This window comes from Orcinus orca, chromosome 17 (genome assembly GCF_937001465.1).
Source record: "Orcinus orca chromosome 17, mOrcOrc1.1, whole genome shotgun sequence".
In the NCBI taxonomy this organism is placed as follows: domain Eukaryota; kingdom Metazoa; phylum Chordata; class Mammalia; order Artiodactyla; family Delphinidae; genus Orcinus; species Orcinus orca.
In genome coordinates this window covers 78,790,856-78,816,689 of record NC_064575.1, presented here as the reverse complement: position 1 = coordinate 78,816,689, position 25,834 = coordinate 78,790,856, and the positions used below count along the sequence as shown (strand labels likewise).

Below are 25,834 nucleotides of genomic sequence, written 5' to 3'. Positions count from 1 at the left end.
AGACATTGGGGAAAAGAGAGCCAGGTCCCCTTGTGCAACATTTATCTAGAGAATATGAAAATAGTCCTCATCCTTGACGTTAGAAACTATATAGAGCTGGACATGGAAAGAGGGGCATGGGAACAGTCATTTACTCAGTACTTGCTTTGTGCCATCAGTAATAAAGATAGGTACTTACAAAGACATCATAGTGTTATCTTTCACCATAATCTCTTTGGGAGGCCATTCATTTACTTCTTCTCAACATTACAAGCTTTTCTCCTGCCTCTGTACTTTTCACATGCTGTTCCAGTCTACTCCTACTTTTTAGCCTGGATAATACTTAGTCATCCTTCCAGTATCAGTTTAAATATAACTTTTCCCATGAACTTTCCAGGCAAATTTAGGGTCTTCTTCTCATATACTTACATTATTTTAAAAAATATTCCCATTATGACAATTATTTCATTTTATCACAGTAATCTATGTCCTAGCCCTGCTAATGCAGTGGCACCAGCGTTAGTAATTTTGCACTAGCCCATCAGTCTTTGCAAGGCTGGACCACCTCTTACCAATCTTGTACCTTTAGCACCTAGTAGAGAATCCAGGCCATTAGAGTGATGCCAACTTCAAATACCACCACTTGTCGTGTCATAGAGAAAAAGAGTGTGGCAAGTTGAATCCTGGTTTTTCAAGCGTTAGCCCATAAATCACGTACCAGTTTTGCTATCTTGGCCAAAGCAAGTCACGTGGCTACACTTAACTTCATAGGGGCAGGGTAGTGTAATATTATTATGGCCAAGAGGAGAAGTGCGAATTTTGGGTGAATAGTACCAATGACTGCCACAGTGAATAAGCTTGCAACAAGTAATAAAATAATGTCATAAGTTGTATGGATTAAATAAAATATGTGTAAAGTTTAGAAACTGTGAAATGCTGCACAAATATTATGTCTAAGTTATTATAGAGGCATAATGTTATGGATGTCAGATAAAGGAACTATTAAATCCAACATGTGAGGTGGGTGGAAGACTTCATGGGGATAATGACAATTGTGAGATAATTAGAATTTGCATATGTAGAAATGGTAAAGCGGGCATTGCTGGTGGAGGGAACAGCAAAGGTCTGGAGACAGTACTGTAAAGGGCACATTTGAGGAATGACATATCTAGTGGAGCTTAAGAAGGCATCTGTTCAAATAGCATCTCTACAGGGAGGAGCTTCCAATGGCCAGGTGGAAAATAAAAGGCCAGCTGTGCCATTTTCAGAAGCAAAGGCGTCCATATGCAAGAACCCAGATGCCACAGATACACAGGAGACAGCCCGAGCCCAACACCACAGTCATGCTAGCCGTCTGATGAGCTCATCATCCTCCCAAGAGCTCATTACACAGCCTGGCATGGGCGATGTCTCTGCCACTCAACCCACCCAGACAGAGCCACAGAGATGAGATCATTATCATCTTTTTTAAAAAGTCACTATTTAAACAACTGAAATGCTTGGCCTCATGCTGTCAGGAAAGCTGTCACCATGGAAAAGAAAAAGAGAAAGTCCCCAAATTAGTGTTGAATCTCTTCCAAGAACTGTCAATATTTTTGGAAGCCCCCAGAGAACAAATGCTTTCTGGAGGCTGGCAGGATGCAGTGTTGGAGAGGGAGTGACTTCAGGCTGACTGATGGTGGCCAGTCGGTGCCACATTCCGTGGGTGACATCTGAGACAGGCAGTCGGCAGCCTGGAGTGAGAACAAAATGCCACACCTATGGGCTGATGAAAACGTGCAAAAATCTCTCAGAAAACTCAGAGCAAGATACATACTACTGGTCTGTGTTTCTATTGCTAATCTGAGTTTTATTCATTTTACACTGACCTGCTAAATAAGGCAGAAACCTTCGAATGTGCCTAGTGCCCCCAAATCGTTTATTTATGGGTGTCTCCTGGGTGTACCAGTCTTTTTTTTTTTTTTGCAGTACGCGGGCCTCTCACTGTTGTGGCCTCTCCCGCTGCGGAGCACAGGCTCCGGATGCGCAGGCTCAGCGGCCATGGCTCACGGGCCCAGCCACTCCGCGGCATGTGGGATCTTCCTGGACCGGGGCACGAACCCGTGTCCCCTGCATCGGCAGGCGGACTCTCAACCACTGCACCACCAGGGAAGCCCCGGTGTACCAGTCTTGATGGTCATTGGACAATCAGAGTCAAATCTCAAATTAGGATGGTACAAGGTGGGTTTCTTAAGGGGACTATTTATAAAGGTGTGGGGAAGCTTTAGAGGAATCACAAGGACTAGTAATAGTGGGATTGTTACCATCACACTTGGTCACTAGCTGCCCCAGGAAAGGCATAGTCTTGGGTGAGACAGCTCAGTCACATCCCATAGGAGCGAAGAACTGGGGTTGAAGGCTAACCACACTCCCTGTAACTGACAGCAAGTTCTTCTTGGGAAAAGCACCTGGGCTGTGCATCTGCGTGTCTACTCCAGTCCTCTCCTTGCCCTGTTCAGATCCACTTCTCAATATGTGTTTGAGGAGTCAGTCCTCCAGGATCCTGGTGGGCTTCTTTTCCTTAGGAGAAACTAGAAAGGGGAAGTTAGTAGGACAAAGTACTCATCTTCCGGTACCACCGTGGTGGTCATTTATCCTTGATTTCTTCTGCTGGTACCAGCTGAATATTACCTTCATCCCCTACTCATCTGTTTTGCCTCTAAGGATGCTACATTGTATTAAGCATCTCTGTAGGCCTCTGTGTGTCAGACTGACAGTTGTCGTAGTTGCGCCCCCTGGTTTCTGGCCTTTAAGCGCTGCCCCTCTAATACTGGCCGCCAATAAGCGCTGGCCTCTATTGGTGTAGGGTCCTACCACCCCCACTGCTATCTGCAAGACAAGTTCTTTCCCAGCCTCTTCTACATCAGCCCTGGCCCACAGAGGAGATCCACCACCTTTCATGATGCTGGTGCCCACTCAACAGAGAATCCCTTATGTCTGCAGTAAATGGTTTGTCCTCTGAGCCTTCCTGTGAATCATCTGATGGGTCTTCCCCAACGTAGAAATGGTAAATCAGTTCCAGCCTGCCCACCTCCCTGAGCTTTTCCATCCCTCCCTTCACCACCTGCCATGGCAAGTCTAGCATTTCAACTTTGCTCAGCTTAAGGCACTACTTCTTCTATGCCTCCAGGATCACAAATTCACACCATCTCCTCGAGTGCTTGGCAGGATGTTAACTTCTGTAGCTCAGGAGAGTGAACCTGAGTCAGTAAACTCTACCCAGTTTTACATTTTGTCCCCCTCGAAGCACCCTTAGATTCAACACCCTTAGAATCAACACCCTTAGAATCCGCTACCATGCGTACTCCCGGGCTTCAGGAGGGAAATGATGGCTACATCTCCATCATGTCTTCAGATTATAAGGGAACCATTTATACCTCCTTCAGAGTCCCTAGTCTTATTTTGTTATATTTATTGTGTTACAAAACTATTATTGCTGCTAATAAAATACATGACCCTATGGATGGGACAGGGTTTTGTATAATCTTGGAGATTTCTCTTTCCCGAGAGGCAAAGAAGGTCCAAGGGACCCCTGCCTGTAGGCATGATCACAGGAGGTAATCCAGTAAAGAACCCATAGGACAGAGAGAGGGGCGGGGATTGAACCAAGAGAAACTGAGGCAAGACCAGCTTCCTGGAGAAGATGGCCAGTCACAGCTAAGTGACCACATAGATGAGAACAAGAAATGGCTCTGGGATGTGGCCAGTAGGAGGTTTGTGATAATCTGGGCAAGAGCTGGTAGAATAGACAGGACAGTGGGGGCAGCTGGAGGCCTTCCTATTGGTTAACCTCTGTTTTTCTCCTCGTTCCACTGGAACCGAGCACAGTGCTGGCACAGAGGGGGTTAATGTCTGCCAAAGACGAGCAGGGCAATTGGGTGACTCAACGTGGAAGTGATCTCTCCCTTTTTCTGAATTATCACGTGCCTTTTCTCTGTCTCTCTGGATTGCCTTCAATATTAGATTGCGGGTATTTGTGTGCAGGTTTTCATTTCTCTCCTTTCCTAAACTGTCAGCTTTATGAAAGCAGAATCTTTTATTTACGCTAAGGGCCCAGCACAGACTCTTGTACTTATTAGGTGTTCAATAGCATTTGTTCAATGAATGAATGAAGCAGAGTAATGAATGAATGAAAGGTCAATGATGTTCCCTCATCTGATATGCCTTTTACTAAATCTCCTTTTTTAAAAAATTAATTAATTAATTAATTAATTTTGGCTGCGTCGGGTCTTAGTTGCGCCATGCGGGGTCTAGTTCCCTGACCAGGGATCGAACCGGGGCCCCCTGAACTAGGAGTGAGGAGTCTTACCCACTGGACCACCAGAGAAGTCCCCTAAATATACTTTATTGAATATATATTAATCAACATAAATGTATGTAAGGGGTCAAGAGGAAATTCAACATATTAAATATCAAGAACGATCTATGCAAAAGGATTTTTTAAAGGTGTTTTGGAAAAGGAAGCCCAGAAAATGAAAACGTTTTTCCCACCTGTTGTTCCTCATTTATTCATTAATTACCCCAAACTTCTATTTAAATGCTATTAATGTGTCTCCTAAAATTATCTAGTGATTGACATGATAAGGTAACATCTCAGACCTCATGCTGCCGAACCAGCAAGCAAGCTTCTTTCACACCTCACAGCTGATTTCAGAGGTGAGACTAGGTACCCAGGCCTGTGAATATGTGAGACTTTAAAATTACCCTGGATTCTCAAGCAGCACTCACCCATTAGTTCCCATGGAATACACGTACATATGCGCTCAGGTGACGTATCTTGTATCCACGTGTCTTATTAGTCTCCCAAGACCTGATAAGCAACTCTCTTTGTTCTCTGGACATCCAAGCTCTTACTATGTCACCTTGTTAAGTAAGTAATACTCCTTCCATCTGAGAAATTCTGGAGCCACCAGTTCAGCTAATACTAGTTTTGTCTTGTGACAATACTCTAAGGAAAATGGCGCTCACTTGCAGAGCGGTTGTGAATATGGGAAGTGCTCAGAAAATATTACTTCTCTCGCTTCTTTAAAATTGGAAATTTTTCTATAGTGGATTTTTTTTGTGCTCCCCTCAGATACCCTGGGACCCCCTCCCTGGTTTCTGCATGCATTGTGCTTTTGCATCTGTTGGCCTGCTCCAGCAGTTCTCTGCCCTGGGGCTACTGGAGCCCTTTGCTTGCAGGTACAGAGAGCAGGAAGGACCTGGGAGTTATGTCTCCCTGGGGTGGGTTTTAGCCCAGGATTGTGTGATGCAGGGTGTCAAAGCCCAGCCCCTTTATCTGAGCAGGGACAGACTCTGAGGCATCCCTTACACGCCGGAGTTTCCTGCAGAATCAGGCTGAAGACTTGGCCTGACATTGAACTCCTGCTTGGCTTCTTTTCCCCTTCCTGTTCTGTCTCCCTGATTCCTTTACCAGCTTCTCCTGGGAACAAGTTCTTGCAAGTTATCTGCGTGTGAGTCCTCATGTCAGTGTCTGCTTCCGGAGAAACCAATCTAAGTCAGTTTTGTTAGGTGGAAAATGCATTTACCAAAACAAAAGGATTGGTCATTAAATAGCCTCTCCCTGGATGTGAAGGGCCAGGGATGCTGCTGCCGAGGTCCAAGTGGTAGCTAGGTGGACCTGAGCAAGGATAGTGCTGGAGGGATGGAGGGGGATGGGCACAGAAAGGAACATATTGTAGAATCCACAGAATCAAAGAGCTGGAGGTGGAGGCAGAAGGGAGGAGGGCGGGTAAGATCCAAGGATGGCTCTACGTCCATGACTCGAGAGGCTGCGTGGACAGTGACCTTGGGAACCAAGTAGCAGGACATGGGGAGGAGGCAAGCTTGAGTGTGAGCGTGTCAGGCTTGTGGGACATCCAGGTGGAAGTCCTTGTCACAGACACAGAGCAGGGAAGCTCCAGGCACGGAGGCAGTGCGTGAAGCTCAGAGTGCTAAGTATATGTATCTGGGCTAAGGAGCTGTTCAAGCAGCAAATACGAAAATCCAAGGGAAAGAAACACACAGGGGCAGCGACACAGACAATAAAAATCAAGCGTAAACAAAACAAAACTCTGAATCCCACAAACTAAGCATCCTTCCCAGTAATTTCTGATCCCCTCTGCTCCACGCATTAATCCAAAATATCTTTCCCCTAGTTGACCTAATGTTCTCTTTAAACTTAATATTATTTTTCATTGGTTGTATTTGCCCCATACATGAATATTTCTTGTTGCCTCTTCACCTCTCTGAGGCTCATTTCCCACATCTCTAAAATGAGGGGCTACCTTACAGAGTTGCTATGAGGATCCATGAGATAATTCTTGTGGGTTGCCTAGCATATCTGTTCATGATACGGGCCTGGAAAGTGTCATTGGCTCACTTACCCATTTCACTGGCATGCCTCCTGTCACGTGCTCTTTCTAATAAAAAAAATTACATTAAAAACTTTTAGAAAAAAAAAAAGACTAGGGTTAGAATGACTAGGATGATGATTCAAGTCTGAAAATATAATTAAGCTGTTTTTCACCCAAAATGACTTTGCTGATGAAATATGGTATTGGTAGAGGACTGGGTGTCTAGAGGAAGTGAGGGGGATTTCAGAAGATAGATCACCCCTGGGAAAGGCACACTGAAATAAAATTAGCCTGTGGGGTTTTATAAAAAGATGCCATAGAGAAAGAGAAGGCCCAGGAAGAAGAAGCCATACATCACGTTTTTCATAATTTTTAAAATAGAAAGTCAAGACATTTTTACCATTTTCTGTATACAAGAGACAATTTATGTGGTCATTCTTTTGGGACAAATTGACAATTGTGACAAATTTTTGAGTTCCACTCTTTCTCTCTCCCTCTCCCTTACATGTCTGTTGAAACAAATAGCTCCCTGGCCTAGATGTGGAAATCATCAAGGGGGTGGGCAGTGCCCTACTTATTTTGCATCCTTGGTGCTTAGAAAGCGCCTGGTAAATAGAAATTTTGAGCCAATAAATGTCTGTTGAATGGCTGAATGATTGATTGAACAAATCAATGAATAGACAATAACATTCACTATCCTCCAGAAGATTACAATACATTGCACAGGAGAGAGCAGACCCTTGGAGAGCAAGTTAGATGGTCCAGGGAAATCGAGGGCACAGGCTTTGGAACAGCAATCAGCGCTTCACGTGGGAACAATGCTGAGGTGGGTGATGAGTCTGCCAGGGCTTCAAATACTGTATTAAAAATTAAATCTGCAGTTCATGTTTATTCCATGGTGTGTTTTGCATTCTGGACAATCCTGGCAATATCTGGAGAATTACTGTTTACATCAATTAGAATTCCAGCATGTTTGAGCTGGAAAGCATTGGATTTCTTGGAGGTGGTGCAAATAATCTCAGAAAGTGCTTTCATCAAAGTGAATAACTGTTTTTTGTTTGTTTGTGGGTTTTTTTTTTTTTTTGGCCGTACCGCGTGGTTTGCAGGATCTTAGTTCCCTGACCAAGGATTGAACCCGTGCCCTTGGCAATAAAATTATAGAGTCCTAACCACTGGACAGCCAGGGAACTCCTGAAAGTGAATAACTTTGGAATTGAAGGGAATTTAGAGACATCTTAGTTGATCCTCCATATGAAAAATGAGGAAACTGAATTCCAGAAAGGGGAGGTGGTTTGGTCAAGGCCCGTGTAATACAGTCCTATAAATGCTGCTTTGACTTCGTTTTGAGGCCTCAGCTAGAGGCTGGTTAGTTCCCCATTCTGAGCAGTGGATTAAGTCCACACCCCCAACCATCTTCTTCACAGGCATCCCACACTCTCCATCACTATGCCCGCCCTAATTGCTCCAGGGTCCGGTCCAGACAACCAGACACAGCCCCGATACCCAAGATCCCACTGAAATTACTCAAATGAGCCAATCCTAACCCTGCTTACCTTGCATCACCTGTTCCTTCCCAAGGAACCCACAGTCAAGGGTCTTGCCCACAGGTCCCCTCCTCTCTCTTTCTGGTGACTGACCCCAGGAGTCCCCTGAGTGTCCCTGTGTGGTGTGCTGTGTTTTCCCCAGGAAACTGTACAACTCCTTTCGGTCTTTCCCTCTTGATCAGCAGCTGGCTGCACCACACCTCGCCCGAGGTCACCTGGTGAAAACGTTCCACCGTGAATTGAGGCCAAGACCAAAGCTCTGATGGAGAAGAACCAAGCCAGAGCCCTCCCCTGACTCCTTCTGCCAGCCTCAGATGCCGGTGAGGTATTTCTCCCTTAAACATACGATCTAAAATTTTGCTTCCTGAGGCTTTACTCTTCTTTCTCTAGATGCCATTTGGTCTCCTAGGAAAGAAGTCAAACATAATCTCTTACCCAAGTTCCACTGAAGTGAGGGTTCACACCCATCTTTTAGGAAGGATTTTAACCCATCCAGCAAGAGCTGTGGAATTGGACAACACTTGCCCTCCAAAAGTCCTACTTTGTGGCTGACTTAAATAATTTTTGCTGCAAATCTGGGTTGCAGCCTCTGTTTCTTTTAGCTGCTTAATGGGGTTGAGGGATGGCCAAGGGCCCGTCTCCATGAGGAATGTTTCTTCTCCTGCAGGCTGCTTAAACGTGACGCATGCTGCACTTCAGTCAATGCCTAAAGTTCAGGGTCACGTAAGTGACATTTGAGTGGCCTGTCCAAATGGATTTTTAAGAAAAAAATGTCAGTGTCAGTGACAGATATGTGGATAATTGAATTATTAAATACAATTTCCTTTTTTTTCCCCCATGGGCATGCCCCTTACATATTTTTTTAATGATCCATTTCTTAGTGACCAAATAATCACATACACAGAAATCTCTTTGCTTATTTCTCTTCTTTCTTTTTTTGGAATAATAGTATGTTAAATGTGAACCCTTAGGATCCGAGAACTGGTTAGAAAGGAAGTAAATGTCACCTAATCAGATTTCTCCCATCTGAAATCTGAATCTACTAAAACTACATTTCTCAATTTTTTCAAGAATAAGAAGTCACTTTTAGGCTCAAAGGATTTCACAGATCCCTGTATAATAGTAGTTGCATTTTTAGTATCCGTGGATTGAGAAGCTACTACAAATTCAGTCACCCCTTTAAATGAAGCTTTATCTTACGAATCATAACCACGTATGTGCACATTGAACAACATATATTGGTGAGAGGGGTGGAGAGGATGAAGGTTATGGACTCAAAGACTCTGCAGTTGCTTCACCAACCCTTCCTTTCTGCCGACACTGCACCCCCGAGACTCACACAACCCATGCTGGTTCTCTGAAACATTTCCGCCAAGTAGTTCTGGTTTCTGCCTGTAAATTCCCTGTGCTGGGCATCTCACTACCTCACAAAGAAGCCCTCTGTATCTCTGAGCTGCTCTGCCTAATATTGGCAGCTTCTTTCTAATGTTTAGCTAAAATCCTTCTCTCTGGTTTTCACCCCCTGAGCCCAATGAAGACAATTATCGTCTTTCACATGACAACTCAGCATTCATGCTTTCCACCCCCAGTAGGGCCAGGATGAAGTGGGCCCAGAAAAGGCTGCTCTGAGGGACATACAAAAGGCTAAGGCTCTAAGGGCTGCAAAATTAGTGGGTGCTGCTGTGGACCCATCCTTGGACTCACGTGACTACTGGTATCATGGGGACAGAAGAATCTGAGTCAAGAGTCCCGGCTGACAGTGAAGAAACAGAGAGGTGGAAACTTCACAGCTGACTGGGTCCCAGGGATTCCAGGCTGATAGGAGATGATTATGATGAGGAATTTATCAACCCAGTGGTGAAAGGTGGCCAAAAATTAGGTCCCAAGTAAATCTTTGAACTAACATCTGGATGTAGTGGGAAAAGTATTCAGATGAAAACCACCAGACCTAAAAGAAACTTACTGCAGATCTCTTCACGCAACCTCAAGATGTTCTTATCCATGTTCTCACTGGTATGATTCCATATTTATAAGATCACATGTGTACACACACGCGTGTGGGCACACACACACACACACACACACAGCATGTTTCTATTCTTGCTGACTTTTCAGCTAGCACGTGACTCCCTTAGCTATGAGTGGGTGATCAAAGGGAATATAGTGTCCTAGAAATTCCCATGTCCTTCTTCCCACTCTTCCTTTGACCCTCCTCCCAGGCTCCCCTGTTTCTAAATAAACATACCCAGGTCACTGAAAGTTTTTAAGACCCCCCCCCCCGCATCTTCCAAGTTTCTCTTTTCTAAATATGTTCCTTTGGCCAAAGCACAGTACTGAGAATTTAACCCGTGACTCCACATGTGGACTGAATAAAATGGAATCTTCAATGTCCTCCCTTTATTGCTAGTAGCCCACATGTTGTACACAGACCACATTCTGCACAAGAGGCTAAACACCCACCCCATCTCATGCCCAACCAGGCAGGAGAGCCCAGTGGTTAAGAACAAGGGCCTGGACTCAGACCCACCTGGTCTCGACACCTGTCTCCTCGTCTCTCTCTGTGAGTCATTCAGCCTCTCCAACCCCAGTATCTACCATCCTGAAAGGCTGGATTTGGGTGAAGGTTTGCAAAAAGAATCCTGTTTTTTTCTCATTCAAACACCTTCCATTTGTTAATTTATTCCACACATATTCTTCCAGACAGTGTTGATGCGGAATGAACAAGACAAACTTCACCCTGGTCTGATGGAACTTACCTCCTAGAGGTGAAAACGGACAAAAAAGCGGTAGGTAATTGAATGAGTGATACGTCAGGTTGCGATTAGTGCCAGGTATGAATATTATATGGACTGAGGGGATGGAGGTTACAGACGGTGCTTTTTATTTTTTTTAATTTATTTATTTTTGGCTGCATTGGGTCTTCGTTGCAGTGCGTGGGCTTTCTCCAGTTGCTGTGAGCAAGGGCCACTCTTCGTTGCGGTGCGCGGGCCTCTCATTGTGGTGGCTTCTCTTGTTGTGGGGCACGGGCTCTAGGCACACGGGCTCAGTAGCTGTGGCTCGCAGGCTCTAGAGCGCAGGCTCAGTAGTTGTGGCGCACGGGCTCAGTAGCTGTGGCTCGCAGGCTCTAGAGCGCAGGCTCAGTAGTTGTGGTGCACGGGCTCAGTAGTTGTGGCTCGCAGGCTATAGAGCGCTGGCTCAGCAGTTGTGGCTCACAGGCTTAGTTGCTCCACAGCATGTGGGATCTTCCCGGTCCAGGACTCGAACCCATGTCCCCTGCACTGGCAGGCAGATTCCCAACCACTGCGCCACCAGAGAAGCCCAGACAGTGCTATTTTAGCTGGGATGGTCTGAGGAAGCCTCAAAGCACAAGCTGCTTGTAGGAGCGAGGGTCTGAGTGTACAGGTAAGTCACAGAAAGTCCGACGTAAACAGGCCTCGTCAACGAGGAAGCATGCATCTCACATAAGGAGAGTTACGTTCACCGCATTCAGGGCTGGCCTCACTCAGAGGCTGCAGCAATGGTCTGAGTGGCACAGCCCATCAGGACTGCATGGACAGAAGAAAGAAGACCAGCTCCTCCAGGGGTTCATTTTAAGGGGAGAGGAAGCCATTTCCCAGAAGCTCTACTCAAGGCTTGCTTCTCATGTCTCAGATCCTAGAATTAGGTCAAATACTTGTTCCGGAACAAGTCATTGGCAGGAAGAAGTAATTACACAGTTGGCCTGGGCTTTTCCAATACAGGCACCACCAGCCAGGCCTTCATTCGACAGTTCGTATATGTCAGACACTCTGTTCAGCATACAGGTAGAGTCCTCTCCTCAAATTTAAAATCCTATGAAGACTTTGAAGCCTACATTTGTCCATCCACGTTCCATGCATGCATGCGCAGTGTGTTATCATGGGCAGGAACACAGCCAGACCTGGAGCAGTCTCTTCTTACCCCTCAAGACCTTGGCATCCTGGGGTATTTACTTAGCCTCTGAAGTCTCTGTTTCCTGATCCAAGAAATGGATGAAAATAATCACCCCTTCCTCATAGGATCGCTGTAAGATGGAGCTAGGGGCAGCACAAAGTAATTGCTCACTTAGCACGTCAGTGACGCGCAGGGCAGGGCAAGGGCGCCTCAAGCGAGATGCCAGGACCGCAGGTCCCTGCCTGGGTGCCTGGCTTGCCTCACCCGTGCCCAGGCCCTGGGTGGACATCAAACATGTATTGACCTTCTAGTTATGTGAGACTGTGCCGTCGACACCCTTTGGTCAAAGGCCACTAGGAACATACCTGGAGTTGAGCAAACCAGGTATCCTACTTGTTGCAGGAGTGAGAAGGCAGAGCACAGGGAACCGTGGGGAGTCTCAGTAAAAGGGGACCAGAAAGAACCTGTTCTAGGATTTGGGCCTTGTTTGGGGATTTGGGGCCCAGTAAAGACACAGGGGTCAACTCTAAGTTGGGTGTTGTTAGAAAGTGGGGACAATTTACGTTTGGGTTTCTCAATAAATCTCAATCTATAGGGAGGGGAGCCTAGAGCGAGGATAAGACTGGGATTGGAAAAGAGGTCACAGTCGCTCATTGTAGCCAAGAGGTGGGGATGTTTAATATTTAGTGGGTGGCCCAGGGACATCATTTTGACCTGTTCCCAGACAAGATTATGAAGTGGCCCTGTTTTGTATCACTTTCCCATAGTCTCAGAGTAACCTTGTAGGATGCTGGTGTCCTGGAGAAGGTTTATGTCCAGCAGCAGAGGGATCTGGCCTTGCCGTGAGGGCCCAGCCAGTTTCTGGATGGTTTTTCTTTCTTAGTACTAGACAATGGAGGCCAAACATTAAGTCCCTGCCCTCAAGAAACTCATAGCCTGGAGGGAGGCAAACATTTACAATACCGTATGAGGATAATGCATTTATCATTACTGCAATAATGGAGGTGTTATATCTAGATGGGGGGGCTCATGGGAAGCAAAGGGGAGCACCAGCGAAAGCTTCTGCAAAGGAGGGTATATTCCGCTCGGGACAAAGGATGAGAAAGAGAAAGAGACAAAGGAAACCCTCCCTGAGTGTGGCCGGCTGTGCTCCAAATTATAAATTCAACACAAGCCCCAGCAACTTTGCAACTGTAGACGTTTTCTTCTCTCTCTTTCCAGGAAGAAAAATAGCCCTTCTATTTTCATCTTTGGAATCGCCATTTGTCATTCTCAAGGTGCCTCGGTGCCTTTGTCTCTGGTGTCAGCTGGCAGCAACGTTGCTAAAAATAGCTGGCGCAGGGAATCGCTCTACACACTGAACATTAAAAATAGAAAGGGAAGCACTGATGTGAATAATGCATAGGAGAGAATCCCGCTCGCGCTGGCCTCCAGGTTCTCCGGGGGCCTGGCTGCTGGGCAGAGCCCTGCAGGGCAGGGGAGGATCAAAGCATTTGTTCCGCTCCTGCTTCAGTGAAAGGGCAGCCCGCAAATGACAGCTTGCCCCTCGGCCTGCCTGGGCCTGCGAAGGCTGAGAAGAAATGAAGGCTCGGACCAGCATTCTGGAATGCAGATCTGCTGTCTAATTTATAAGCAGAAATTCAAATGCCATCCACGACCAGCACAAAGGAGGGGTAGGGCAGTGAGGACATGCCCTATGGGAAGCCATGGAGTTTCTTTAAAAAATATCCTGCTGGCCAATCAGAACCCATCTGCAAGGGGAGCTTGTCTCTGCAATCCCCAGATTAGGATTTCTGCAAAATGCAATAGCTGTTCAAAGTCAAGACCCGATTGCATCAGCCAGAGGGGAGCTCCCGCCACATCCAAGAACGTCGTAAGTTCCTCATCAATATTGATGAATAACCAAATGTTCTTAGAAGGATACACAAAAAACCTCCCTTTACACTGACTCATTTGCCATGACCAGACACTAGTTTTATTTCTGGCAGTCCCAGACTGTCAGCACTGAAATAACTCAGAGACTGGTGCGTAGAGTGCAGGGTGAAGTCCCGAGAAGGGAAGAAGGTATCTCAGGTCACTCAGAGGCGAGGCTGACCTCCCCCTTCACTGCCCCTGATTTGCCTTCCCCAGCGGTTGCCTGCTGAGTCACCTCTTCAAATCCTTATGCAATAGGAGCCTTGTTCCCAAACGCAGAACAAGCGTTGATGCAGGTAGAATTCACTGTGTCTGACCCAGCACATACATCAGAGGTGGTATGCAGTCCCTTCGTGGCCCTGAACTGTGGGACTAGGGCAGCCCATGGACCCCCAGCATTGCCCTGGAGTACAGGGTCTCTGCTGCATCCATCTAGCAAGCTGGGTTTTAATCTGATCCAATAGTCTTCCTAGCTCTCCTAAGAGAAAGGTAACTGCTATTACAGAGATCGTCTCTCCTTCCTCAGGGGCGGGGGCTTCATTCTCAACCCACATCCAGCATCCTCGTCGAATGGCTAAGGACACAGCTTTGGAACCAGCCTGGGCTCAAATCCAGTTCTGTCCTTGACCGTCTGCTCCACTTTGAGCAGCATGCCTGACATCTCCAGGCTCCTATTTCCTGCTCCTGAAGTGGGACCAATACCACTGATTTACCAGGGCTGTTACAAAGCCAAGACCACAAATGAGAAAGGTTGACCACAGTGACCACACACAACTGGCGCTCCGCAGACAGCAGTGCCTCCTGTTTCCCAGAGCTTCAATGTCTGCACTGCAAGCCTCCCGGTTGCAGTGGCTTTGAATCCCAGGTCTGTGACACTCCCTCGGTGGCCTTGGGTAACGGGCATCCATCCGCTTGCTTGTAAATGAAGACCATCAAGCCTCCCTTGGTGGCTGTGGAGCAGGTTAGTGAGATGACAGGATACAGGGCAGCTGTGATGACACCGAGCCCTCAGGCCTTCAGGATGTGAAAACCGTTTTCCTTGTAGGGGCCATAGAACTGGCCTGGCATATGCTTAAATTGGTGGCAGGTCAACTTTTATTTTCCTGTCTTTCCCTCATCATTCACTTATTCAGTCATTCTTTTACTCATTCATTTACTCTTTTATTTATTTATTAATTCATTTGTCAAATCCCCAAAACATATACCCTGGGCTGGGTCCTATACTGCTTACTGCATTACCAGAGAGGAATAAGACATGCCCCTGACTTTGATGGGGGCCCCTAAGAAGGAAGGTCACCCTGGCAAATGTTCATCAAGAACCTTGAAGATTCCATGGGCCTCTCCTATCCTTTTCCTGTTTTGATTTTGTCTCCTACTATCCAGTAAAGTGGGTGAGGTAGACAGAATAGTGTTTCCAAAGATGACCACGGCCTAATCCTTGGAAAATGTGAATGTTACCTTCCATGGCAAGAGGGACTTTGTGGATGGGATTAAGTTAAGCATCATGATACAGGGAGATAACCCTGGATGATTGGGTTGGGCCCTCAATGTAAGGACAAGGGTCCTTAGAAGAGGGAGGAGGGAGATCTTATTTCAGAGACAGAGAAAGTAAAATATGACATTGGAGGGCAGAGGTTGGAAGAGACTGGAGCCATGTGGCCAAGGAATGCTGGCAGCCTTGGAAACACAGAAACATGTTTGGGAACATGGAAAGAACACCAAATACCCATTCCTAATACTCACACTGTACCTTAGAGGAAAACTACACTGGATTCATACACAGTGAGAAAACATTCAATGAATCAGCCCTCTAGGATCGGAGCAAATAGAACATCTACCCAGAGCTACCTAAGCAGGGGACAGATGGAAACAAATGACACAATGACTCAGCAAATACAGTACAGAAGAAAAAACTACACTCCTGAAAGGAACACAGCAAGCAGAAGTCAGACAAAGACCCCAAACTATGAGGAAACATAACTCAGGGAAGGGAAGGGAATGTGTCATAATTGTTTCAGGCTATAGAATGACTTAATAAGACCATGAATTTAAAATTTTAAAGTTCAAACAAAGAAATACTGAAACAACAGGAGGAGATGAATCAAGAATTTAGACATAGGGCCCCAGTAGGAAACAGAAGGCACTCCGCTGGGATTCTGAAGAAATTGAATCAAGGGTCCACTTACAGGGTGAGGGATGTCATTGAGGAATGTGAAAGCACCCAAGTACTGGTGACAGTAGGAAGCTGTCCCCAGCCCCAGGCCTGCGAGGGCAGGAGAAAGAGCTGGTGTTACCAGAAGCATGAAAGAAGGGCCTCACCAGCTGCAGAGGATGCTGGGAAAGATGTATTCTTAGTTGGGTGCGTGGTTACATTGAATGAAATTAAGGTTCTATAGCTGAGAAAAAAAGGGGAAGATGTGTATTGGGTGGCCACACACTATCTCTGTCACAAATAGACAAACTTTCTTCACTCAGCAAGTACCGAGAGCTTTGTGAAGGAGGAGGGGAAGGAGAAGGAAAGACAAACGTGACACAGACGCCAATATTCAGCGACTCACAGTCTAATGGGGAGACAGATATGTAATAAATGAGTTTATTAGAGTCTCTGCTGCCCTCTTTAAAGTGTGTCTAAGGATTGACATATACACACTACTATTTTAAAATAGGTAACCCACAAGGACCTACAGTATAGCCCGGGGGACTCTGTTCAATATTCTGTAATAACCTAAATGAGAAAAGAATTTGCAAAAGAATAAATATGAGTATGTGTATATCTGAATCACTTTGCTGCACACCTGAAACTAACAACATTGTAAATCAACTAGAATCCAATATAAAATTTAAAAAGAATGTATTGAGGTTAGTAAGCATAAAGAAAATTAATGAATGGTAACTGGATATATACCAAGTTGTATTGAAACCGAATGTTGAATCCTTTTTTAAATCAGGATAAGGAAGCAATTTTTTTGGTATTTTTCAAATGTTTTTAGAGCTGTTCTATTCAGTTATGCACTAATACATCCTATTAAACACAAACTGATTTAAGATGTGAAAAAAAAAGTGTGCCTAAGGAGATGGGGGGTACAAAGAGGGCTGTTGTCCGCTGACCCTAGAGTTTGGTGGACACACATCTCTTGAAGGGAGTGGCCTTTGAAAACATGGAGATTTTCTCCAGGAAAACCTGGAGGGGTAGTGGGAATAATTAAGAAGGGGAGAAATGGTACCCCACGTCTGGGGGACAGCAGGCCTGGAGTCTGGCAGGAATGTATGAGGGGAGATGGGACAGGAGAGGTGGGCCAGAGACGTGTTGTGAAGGGTTTGCATGCTGCGCTTACGTTGGAGTCTCTCATACATGGAGGGGACAGTCTGCTTCTGTGAATTGGTGGTAATAATAGTGTCTACTTCACTGGGCTGTGTCGAGGATTCAACGGAATGGAACAGTGAGTCCCCAGCAAATTCTAGTTATAAATACTGAGAGGCTAGGAGGTCCCTTGTCGTTAACAAAGGCTGGACCACCCCTTAGTGGGAGACCAGGGGGAGTCAAAGGAAGCAAATGCCTGCAAACGAGAGGGCCTCTTAGGACTTGGTTGAAATTTTCTTTCTAGGCAGAAATTTTGTTTTGATTTGATTTCGTGTAAAAGATGTTGCTGATACGGCCACTTCAGAGATGGAGGCTTCTGCGATAATTTTTGACACACTTTCCTTGAAAAGCTCTTAAAGGCTTCCTTAAAATACATTTTGCTGAGATTGAAAATGAGTCCCGTCTATCTGCTCCCAGCTGTCTGGACCAGGGGTTGTTTCTGCCTCAGCCAGTTTTTTGAAGCCGTTAGAGGGACAAAGTGTGTTACTGGCTGCGGCTCCGGAGGAGGCTTCGGTCAGGGAGATGCTCTTCCACAGCCGATGGGCCATGGGGGTGTCCAGCTCCCTCACCTCCCACAGGAAGCAGCTCCTGGGCGGGGGCTGTTGGCAGTTTAGTTATCACAGTGTTTCAGGCCAACACCATGGCTGAGAAGATAAAGAACCATCCTTTAATTTCCTTCCAATGTTTGGTATTTTTAAGAAATTGAGGTATCACTTTCATATAGAAAAGTGAGCACATCATTAACGTACAGCTTGATTTTTATAGATGGATACCCCCATGTAACCACTGCCAAGGTCAAGACATAGAGCATTTTCATCAACTCGGAGATGCCCTTGTGCTCTTCCCAAGTCCTTACGCCCACCCACCAGAGGTAAATGCTATTCCGACCTCCAAAACCATCCATTAGTTTTGCACATTCGTGTTCTCTGTATCAATGGAATCGTACCGTGTGCGGTCCTTTGCTTTTGGTTCTTCTAATGCAAGTAAGGTCTCTGAGATTCCCCTATGTTTTAGTGTATATCAGTAGCTTGTTCTTTTACATTATTGTGTAGTAGCCAACTTTACATCTAGATTATCATTTTCTAAAGTTAAAAACTTGACACTTATACAAATGTAAATTTGCCGTGTATCAAAGATTTTATTCAACTCATTAATTAATGAGTGAATCAGTAAAACACTAAAAACAGGTTCCAATGAGGATGTGACTTCCGGAGATTTGTATTCTCTACCAGATAGAATTTGTTGGTATTGTTGTGAACAGGAATAATTTTAGTTGCTATGAACAGGAAGCATTTGCATTGTTATCTGTTTTCCATAACTTAACTATCCTTCCAGAGCTGTAAAGTCACAGAATCAATAGAAAGAAAGGTATATTCCCTATACATTCAGAAAACCCCTGGACCACACCCAGCACTGAGCTAGAAGATTACCTAGGGATCTCTTTGGCTCTGTACCAAGTCTTAGAAAATATTTCCTGACAGTGTGAACATACTTCAATTTATTTATCCATTTGCTTGTTGATGACCATTTGAGTTATTTACAGTTTGGAGTTATTATGAATAAAGCTACCATGAGCATTTTGTGTGTGTGTCTTTTTGTGGACATGTGTATCACTTCTCTTGAGTATACACCTAGGAGTGGAATTGCTGGTTCATAGAAAACTTGCACCTTTCTCTTTCGTAGATACTCCTGAGCAGTTTTCCAAAATCGTTGTACCATTGTAAATTCTCCCTTGCCTCCCAGATGTGTCTGATAATTCCAGTTGCTCTGCTTCCTTGCTAACATTTGGTGGTGGCAGTGTTTTTCATTTGAGCCATTCATGGGTTGTGCAGACACCATCAGTTTTTATCACTTAAGTCAGGAGTTTTTCAACTTCCATGTGTATAAGAATTACCTGGGCTGTTCATTTAAAATGTGGATGCACAGGTCCCAGCCCACCTCCAGAAGTTTTGATCTAGTAGTTCTGGCTCAAGCTCAGAAATCTGCATTATTAACCAGCACCTTATTACTAAGGCTTCAGTAGTTGTGGGTCGTGGGCTCTAGAGCACAGGCTCAGTAGTTACGGCACACGGGCTTAGCTGCTCCACGGCATGTGCGATCTTCCCAGACCAAGGCTTGAACCCATGTCCCCTGCATTGGCAGGCGGATTCTTAACCACTCCACCACCAGGGAAGCCCTCTATTTCTGTTTTGCAAATAAGTTCATTCGTATCCTTTTCTAATATTCCCCATATAAGAGATACCATATGACACGAGATAAAGTCTTAAGCAAAATCCCAATGTATGAAACAGATCATAATTAAGCAAGGGCTAGGAGCACAGCACCAGCCTGTGTACCTCCTCTGAGCCCTGGTGTCCTACTTCCACCTGTAACCTCCCCTGGGCCCCAGGACAAGGGCTTGTGAACCACAGGCCCCCAGCACTGTCCCTAAGAGGCCTGAGCACAGACATGTGATTTATATAACATGCCATTTTTATTTGTTTAAGAAAACATCCACCCCTAAACTTTGGATTCTCTTTTCTTTAAACCTAAATATAACCTGAGAGTAAAGTGTAACCTGGGTGTGGGGAGAGGGAGAGCAATTGGATGGCCCAGGAGCTATGAACTAGAAGTCACAGTAACAGTGAACCGAGGGCAGAAAAAGCAGGTGGCAAAGGGCAGAAATATTATTCAGGAGGGAATTACCCCTACACCCCAAATAAATCAATTTTACATGCGGGTGTTCTCTTATCCTCAGATGGCAAGCTGATTAAAGCAAGAGAACACTTCTAGCATCCTTCGCCATGCTCATGGCCTTTCATTGTCCAGCTGTGTGACCTTTGGCCAATCACGTCATCTCTCTCATCCTTAGTTTTAACATCTGTGCAATTGTATCAAGAGCACCGACCTCGGTAGGAAGAACAAGGATTAAGGGAAATGCATGGTGCCCGTGAGAGTCCCAGGCCTCAGGAGGCGCTCAGCAAAAAATGTTTCCTCCCCTGGACCCCTGTTGAGTCAAGTGTACACCCTGCAGATCCACCAGCCGTTTCAGAACTATTATGGTGACAGTGGTGTGACTTTCTTCTCTGCTTTCCTGCTGGGACCGGGAAGAGCCACCGCATCCCCTGCATAGGTGAAGGGAGGAAGGGCCAGGATGACACCAGTAGGAGGGACTGGAGAGAAACATATGAGTACAGCAAATTCTATAAACGTGGGAGGATGAGATCGTCGTACCATCGACTTCAGGAGCAGGAGCAGCGCCCAGCTAGACACAGGGGTAGGTACGTGGAAAGCTGCAATTTTAGCTGACTTGTAATAACAATCATCGCTAAAATGTATTGAGCGCTTAGTGAGTGTGCCAACCGCTGGGATAGGCAACTTGCTCATTTATCCTCACAACAACCCTACGGCATAGGTGCGCGCCCTTGTTATCTTACAGATGAGGGAATTGGGGCACTTGGGGCTTATGGACCTTCTCCAAGGTTACTCAGCTACTAGACAGTGCAATTGTGCTCACCTGGGTTCACACGGCAGTACCAGTTAGGGTGTAGGTTTAGTGGCTGTCACAGAGGTTCAAATACCGTGGCCTAAACAAGTCAGAAGTTAATTTTTCTCATGTGTCAGTCTTAATGGAAGCTGTCAGAGGCCGGGTCCCTTTGACCTTATCACTCAGCCCTCCCTAGGGGTACGGCCCCATTTGTGTGGTCCCTGAAAACTCACCATCACATCCTCCTCCCGGGTGGCAAGAAAGGGGTGAGGGGAAGGCGAGGCACTTTGCCTCCATCACTTCTGCTCTCACACCATTGACCTGGACTCGGTTAGGAGGTCTTATCTAGCACCAAGAGGGGTGTGTGAATACCTGTTTTAAGTTAAAATCAACTGTTGTTATTATTAATGTAATAGTAAATAAAGGAAGATGCATTAGCGGACAGCCTCTATCTTGTAGTGAGAGGTATTGGGCAGAATATGACCAGGACTTTCACATCTAAGACAAAATATAAGCTGCAGCATAAACAAACGTCTTGCAGGCACCTACCATGTACAGGGAAACATACGACAAGCCATGGATAGAAGACTTACGAGGTATAACTCTGAAGACACAAGGATAGCATGAGCTGAGAACCTTCTGAGTACCTGAAACTGGGCTGGACACTTCCAAGACATCATGTCCTACAATTGTCTCCACACAGCAGTTGAGAGATGAGAGCATTCAGGCTCAAAGAGGTGAAATGACTTGCTGAAGTTCACGCGTCTAGTAAGCGGTCAGATCAAGATTCAAGATTCCTGTGTGACCCTGGGCAGGTTACTTAACTTCTCTGTACCTATGACTTCCTCATCTCTAAAGCGGAGAAAATGGTACCCACCCTACAGGACTGCTGTAGGTGGTGGATGCTCTAATGTACTTAAGATGCTGGGTAGAAGGTTGGGCCGGTAGCAAACCCTCGGCAAATGGTTAGATGTTATTACTGTTGTTATTAACGTTATTGTTAATATTAGTATTAGTGTTATCTTTCCACTCTCCCACCCTGCATCCAGTCCTAATCCAAGTGTGGTAAATTCTGTATTAGGAATACAGAAAGCTAAGGATGTCCACGGAGATGGTGGGATCCTTTGAAGTCTAAAACATAAGAAAGACTCATAAAGGAAAAGAATTCGCTGGACTTTGAAAGAAGGGTAGGATTTTAAAAGGCAGAGGAGTGAGGCTGGATGAAGAAGGCATTCCGGGGAAGGGGATGAGCTTGGGAAAAGGCATCTGGAAAGGCACTGGTAAGGGCATCATGGGGTAGTGAAGTGGGATAGGTGAGGGGAATGAGTGGGAGACAAGGCGGGATGGCGAGGGACGGGGGAAGCACGGAGCTAATTTAAAGAGGTTGGCCTTTTACCTGAAGGCAATGGAGAGCCCTGGAGGGTTTTGATCAGCTCTGCGCCAGAGGAGGATTGCCATGGCAACAACTCTGGGGAAAGATGGGCAGGTGGAGAGGCCAGCTCAGTAACGAGAGCCATGGTTTAGCTAAGAGGTAATGAGGATCCGAATTAGAGCTACGGCTTTGGGAAAGACTGGGAGGGAACCAAATCAGGACAGTGTGTGGAGGGGGAGCTAAAGGATCACAGTGGCTCTGTGTGTAGAGGGTAAGGCGGGTGGAGCAGTGAAGCTGGAATGCTTAAGCCCACTGTCTGAAGCCCAGGCTCCATATAACTTAAGCCTCATAGCGTATGATGCTCTCTGCCTGCTGTGACAAATTGAGAAATTATTGCTTTTTATTTTTTTCTGGCTGGTTCTGGTTAGCCCCGAAACTATTCATTCACTCCCTCACTTGTTCATTTGTTAATGCATGTGCTCAGAGTTTATGTTAAGCAAGTTCAATTGGTAAAGAGATCCAATGTGCTTTAGACGACAATTTCTATGAGCAAGGTATAGAGAGGGCTCTTGTGACAAAAAAGTCCTGCTAGAAACCGGATATCTGTGTTCCCCCTAAATTCCTATGTTGAGGCCTATTCCCCCAATGTGATGGTATGAGGGGTGGGGCCTTTGGAAGGTGATTTAGGTCATGGGGCTGGAGCCCTCATGAATGGGATTAATGCCCTTATACAAGAGACCCCAGGGAGTCCCCCTTTCCCTTCTGCAATGTGACAACACAGCCAGGAGACCAGGAACATTCACCAGATGCCGAACCTGCTGGTGCCTTACTTTGACTTTCCCAGTCTCCAGAACTGTTAGAAATAAACTTCTATTGTTTATAAGTCACCTAGTCTATGGTATGCTTTTATAGCAGCCAGAACAGACTAAGACAGGCCCCCAAATACACTGGTTTGAACAAGCCACAATTAATTTATCTTCCTTATTTAAGTTTAAAGTCAGTTCAGGTATGGTGTGAGGGCCTGATGGTGAAGGGAAATTAGCCTACTTCTAACTCGTTCTGCCATCCTTAACAGGTAGCTTCCATCTCGAGATCCGGAACGGCTGCTCCAGTGGCCGCTGTCATGTCTACACTCAAACCAGCAAGAAAAGGGGAAAGAAAGGGGAGGACTCCTCTTCCCTTAAAGGTTGTGACCCAGAAGGTGAACACATCACTTCCATTTACATCCCACAGCTGGAACTTTTTCCCATGATCACATAACTGCAAAGGAGGCTGACAAAGGTACTCTTGAGTTGGGTTGGGTGTCCACGTACAGATACGAAACCTACCACCAGGGAATAAGGGGATGTTGGCAAACAAATACAGTCTCTGCTACTCTCCTATATCCCGTGCCTACTAAATTCAGCGAACTTAGAAGGGGCTGATCCATTTGCATGGTGAGTTAACGAAAACCTCATGATAGGTTCTGGGATACCAAGATGAAATAATATACTTTCTGTTCTGAAGGAGCTTTTAGTCAATACCGGGGGCTAGACAAGTAAAGAAACAAAGACAATGAATTGTATCAGGTGGGATAGCAGCCTGTGCGGGTCACAGTTTAAACAGTCACAAAGGAGAAAGGCAGCACATCCATCTGGGGCAAGAGAGGTCAGAAAAGACTCCATCAAGAAGGTGGTGCTCAGCTGAGTCTGAAAGCTGAGTCGATGTTTGTCTGGGGAGCCAGGCGAGGAGAGCCGTTCAAGGACGCAAGAGAAGAATGTCAGCAAAGACAGGAAGATTTAGAACAACCTGGTACATTCAGAGGAGGGCAAGTGGGTTGGGAGAGAGATGGCAAGAGAAGACGATGGGATGGAGGAGGTGCGTGGGGACCAGGTCTGGGGACCTTAGTCTTTATCCCATAGGAAATGGTGGCCCATTGAACAGTTTCAAATACAGATGTTTAATGTGTCAGGGGTGCAATTACATTTGCATTTTTGGAAACTTGCTTTAAGTACACTTTGTGGGGCGATGAACTAACAGTAGGGACAGGACCGGCAATAGGAAGCAAAATATCGCAGAAGCTTAGTTTTTCTTGGTGAGTCTTAAAGTTTGATGCAAATCTAACTGTCAATAGTCTAATATACCTCAGAAATACCTCATAAAGCTAGAAATACTTTATCTGAAATTAATTAAAGTTGCAGTTGACTATTTTAAGACCAAGTCTGGTTGATAGTTGTTTTCTGTCATCAGTTTTATTTCCAGTGCTCAAATTTTGACTTGCTCTGTTTGTGTCTGCCTCTCCTGCTGAAGATTGTAAAGAGGAGGAAGATGTTTAGAGAAGAGTTGTGTACCCTTGGGAAGGTCTCCTGCCTTCCACACCGCAGCTGAATTATGAGTGGGCTGGAAGGGATGAACCCCAAGGCTCCTTCTACGCTCTAGGAAGCGTCTGTGGCATCCAAACCATGGAAACCCTGAGAAGTAAAGAATCCAAGGGATTATCAATCATCTCATTTAACTTGGAGGAAACTGAGCTCAGAGAGGTCCAGTGATATGCTCAAGGTCACCCGGCTAAGTAGCAGCAACAAAACCACGGGCCAGGATGTGGGTCCTTCTCAGGTCAAGTCTTTTCCCACGAATAGAATCAAATTTCACAGCCTAGACAAGGACCTCTCTGCCACCTCTTGTCTTCCCTCAGCTGAAATGATGCCCCTGCCCCCTGCAAAGTTTCTTGCACTTCTAAATTTCCATAATTTATAGGGTTTACCATGAGAGCATTTTGTGGATACTTTTCTACTAATGCTTATCACACCAAGCAGCAAATGCTCACCCAGTCATTCATTTGTTTATTTAATGAGAATTTTCCAGTCTCATTATAATCTTCATTAGCAGCACTTCCAAGGATAACACCGGACACCGTGGTGCTCTCCAGTTTTTGACTTACAAATAATGCGGTGGAAAACCTCATTGAATCTTGGTAGGCGTCTCTGATTATCTACTTGGGATAGAGTCTAGATGGAGAATCTTCTACCAGGATGTCTGATATACACTTCACAATTAACAGGGCCAAGATGGAATCCTGACTTACGGCCCCATCCTGATACCACACACACATACACACAGACACAGACACAGACACACACACACTCACACACACACACAGAGACACACTCACACACAATACACAGACACACTCACACACAGACACACACTCACACACACATACACTCACACACACAGACACACACACGCACACACACATACACACACGTACACACACTCCTTCTGCTTCTTCCATAGTCTTACTCATCAGTGAATGACACCATATTGCACTCAATTACTTAAACCAAAAACCTACTATCTTCAATATCTTTCTTCTATTTACCCTCTTATTTAGTCCATCAGCACGTCCCATCGGTTCTACCTTCCTAATACCTCCTAAATCTATCTCATATCATCTCCAGTGTCACCAGCTTGGTCCAAGCCCCCAGCATCTCTCCTGACACCTGAGATAGCCCCTAACTCACCTCCTTCCATCTAATCCAGACCTCTTATATTCCATTTTCTATACAGTAGCCAGAATAATATAAAAATGTAAATCAGTTCATATCGTATATCCTCCTAAAATCCTACAATATTTAGCACAGATTTAAGGAAAAAAATACAAACTCTTAATCATGGCTTACAAAGCCCCCTGACCACCCTGCCGACCGCACCTCCTTCTACCCCCTCTCCCAATGCATTCATTTATTTTATTAAGTGAAAGTTACAGTGATGGGCACTTGCAATGTATCAGCAGGAAAAAGAAACAAAGATTCCTTTCTCATGGAATTTATATTCTCCCAGGAAAGACAAGAAACACAATACATGGAAGCCTTGCAGAGTGTGGTAGAAGTGGTATGTGCTATGGGGAAAAGAGAGGTGGGACAGAATAAG

The 25,834-nt window shown here is 45.5% G+C and overlaps 2 long non-coding RNA genes across 5 annotated transcripts in view; one reads left to right on the top strand and one right to left on the bottom strand.

Moving 5' to 3' along the window:
• The window catches only part of LOC125961620 (uncharacterized), a 54,146-nt gene that overhangs the window by 15,337 nt on the left and 12,975 nt on the right, over nucleotides 1-25,834 (bottom strand). Inside the window, exon 3 of one of the 3 annotated variants that reach the window (XR_007472525.1) lies at nucleotides 2,266-2,549. The exons of 1 other annotated variant lie outside the window; for it this stretch is intronic. This is a non-coding gene — a long non-coding RNA (uncharacterized LOC125961620). Of the gene's footprint in view, nucleotides 1-2,265; nucleotides 2,550-12,688; nucleotides 13,167-25,834 lie in introns of those variants that run through there. One more of the 3 variants, XR_007472524.1, reaches the window with a different exon arrangement.
• Nucleotides 1,828-24,121, top strand: LOC117199651 (uncharacterized). Of its 2 annotated transcripts, none has more exons than XR_007472521.1 (5): nucleotides 1,828-2,199; nucleotides 7,058-7,179; nucleotides 8,083-8,217; nucleotides 10,598-10,687; nucleotides 23,002-24,121. It is a non-coding gene; the product is annotated as an uncharacterized LOC117199651 (long non-coding RNA). The 2 variants fall into 2 exon arrangements; XR_007472520.1 differs by lacking the exon at nucleotides 1,828-2,199 and adding an exon at nucleotides 2,563-3,025.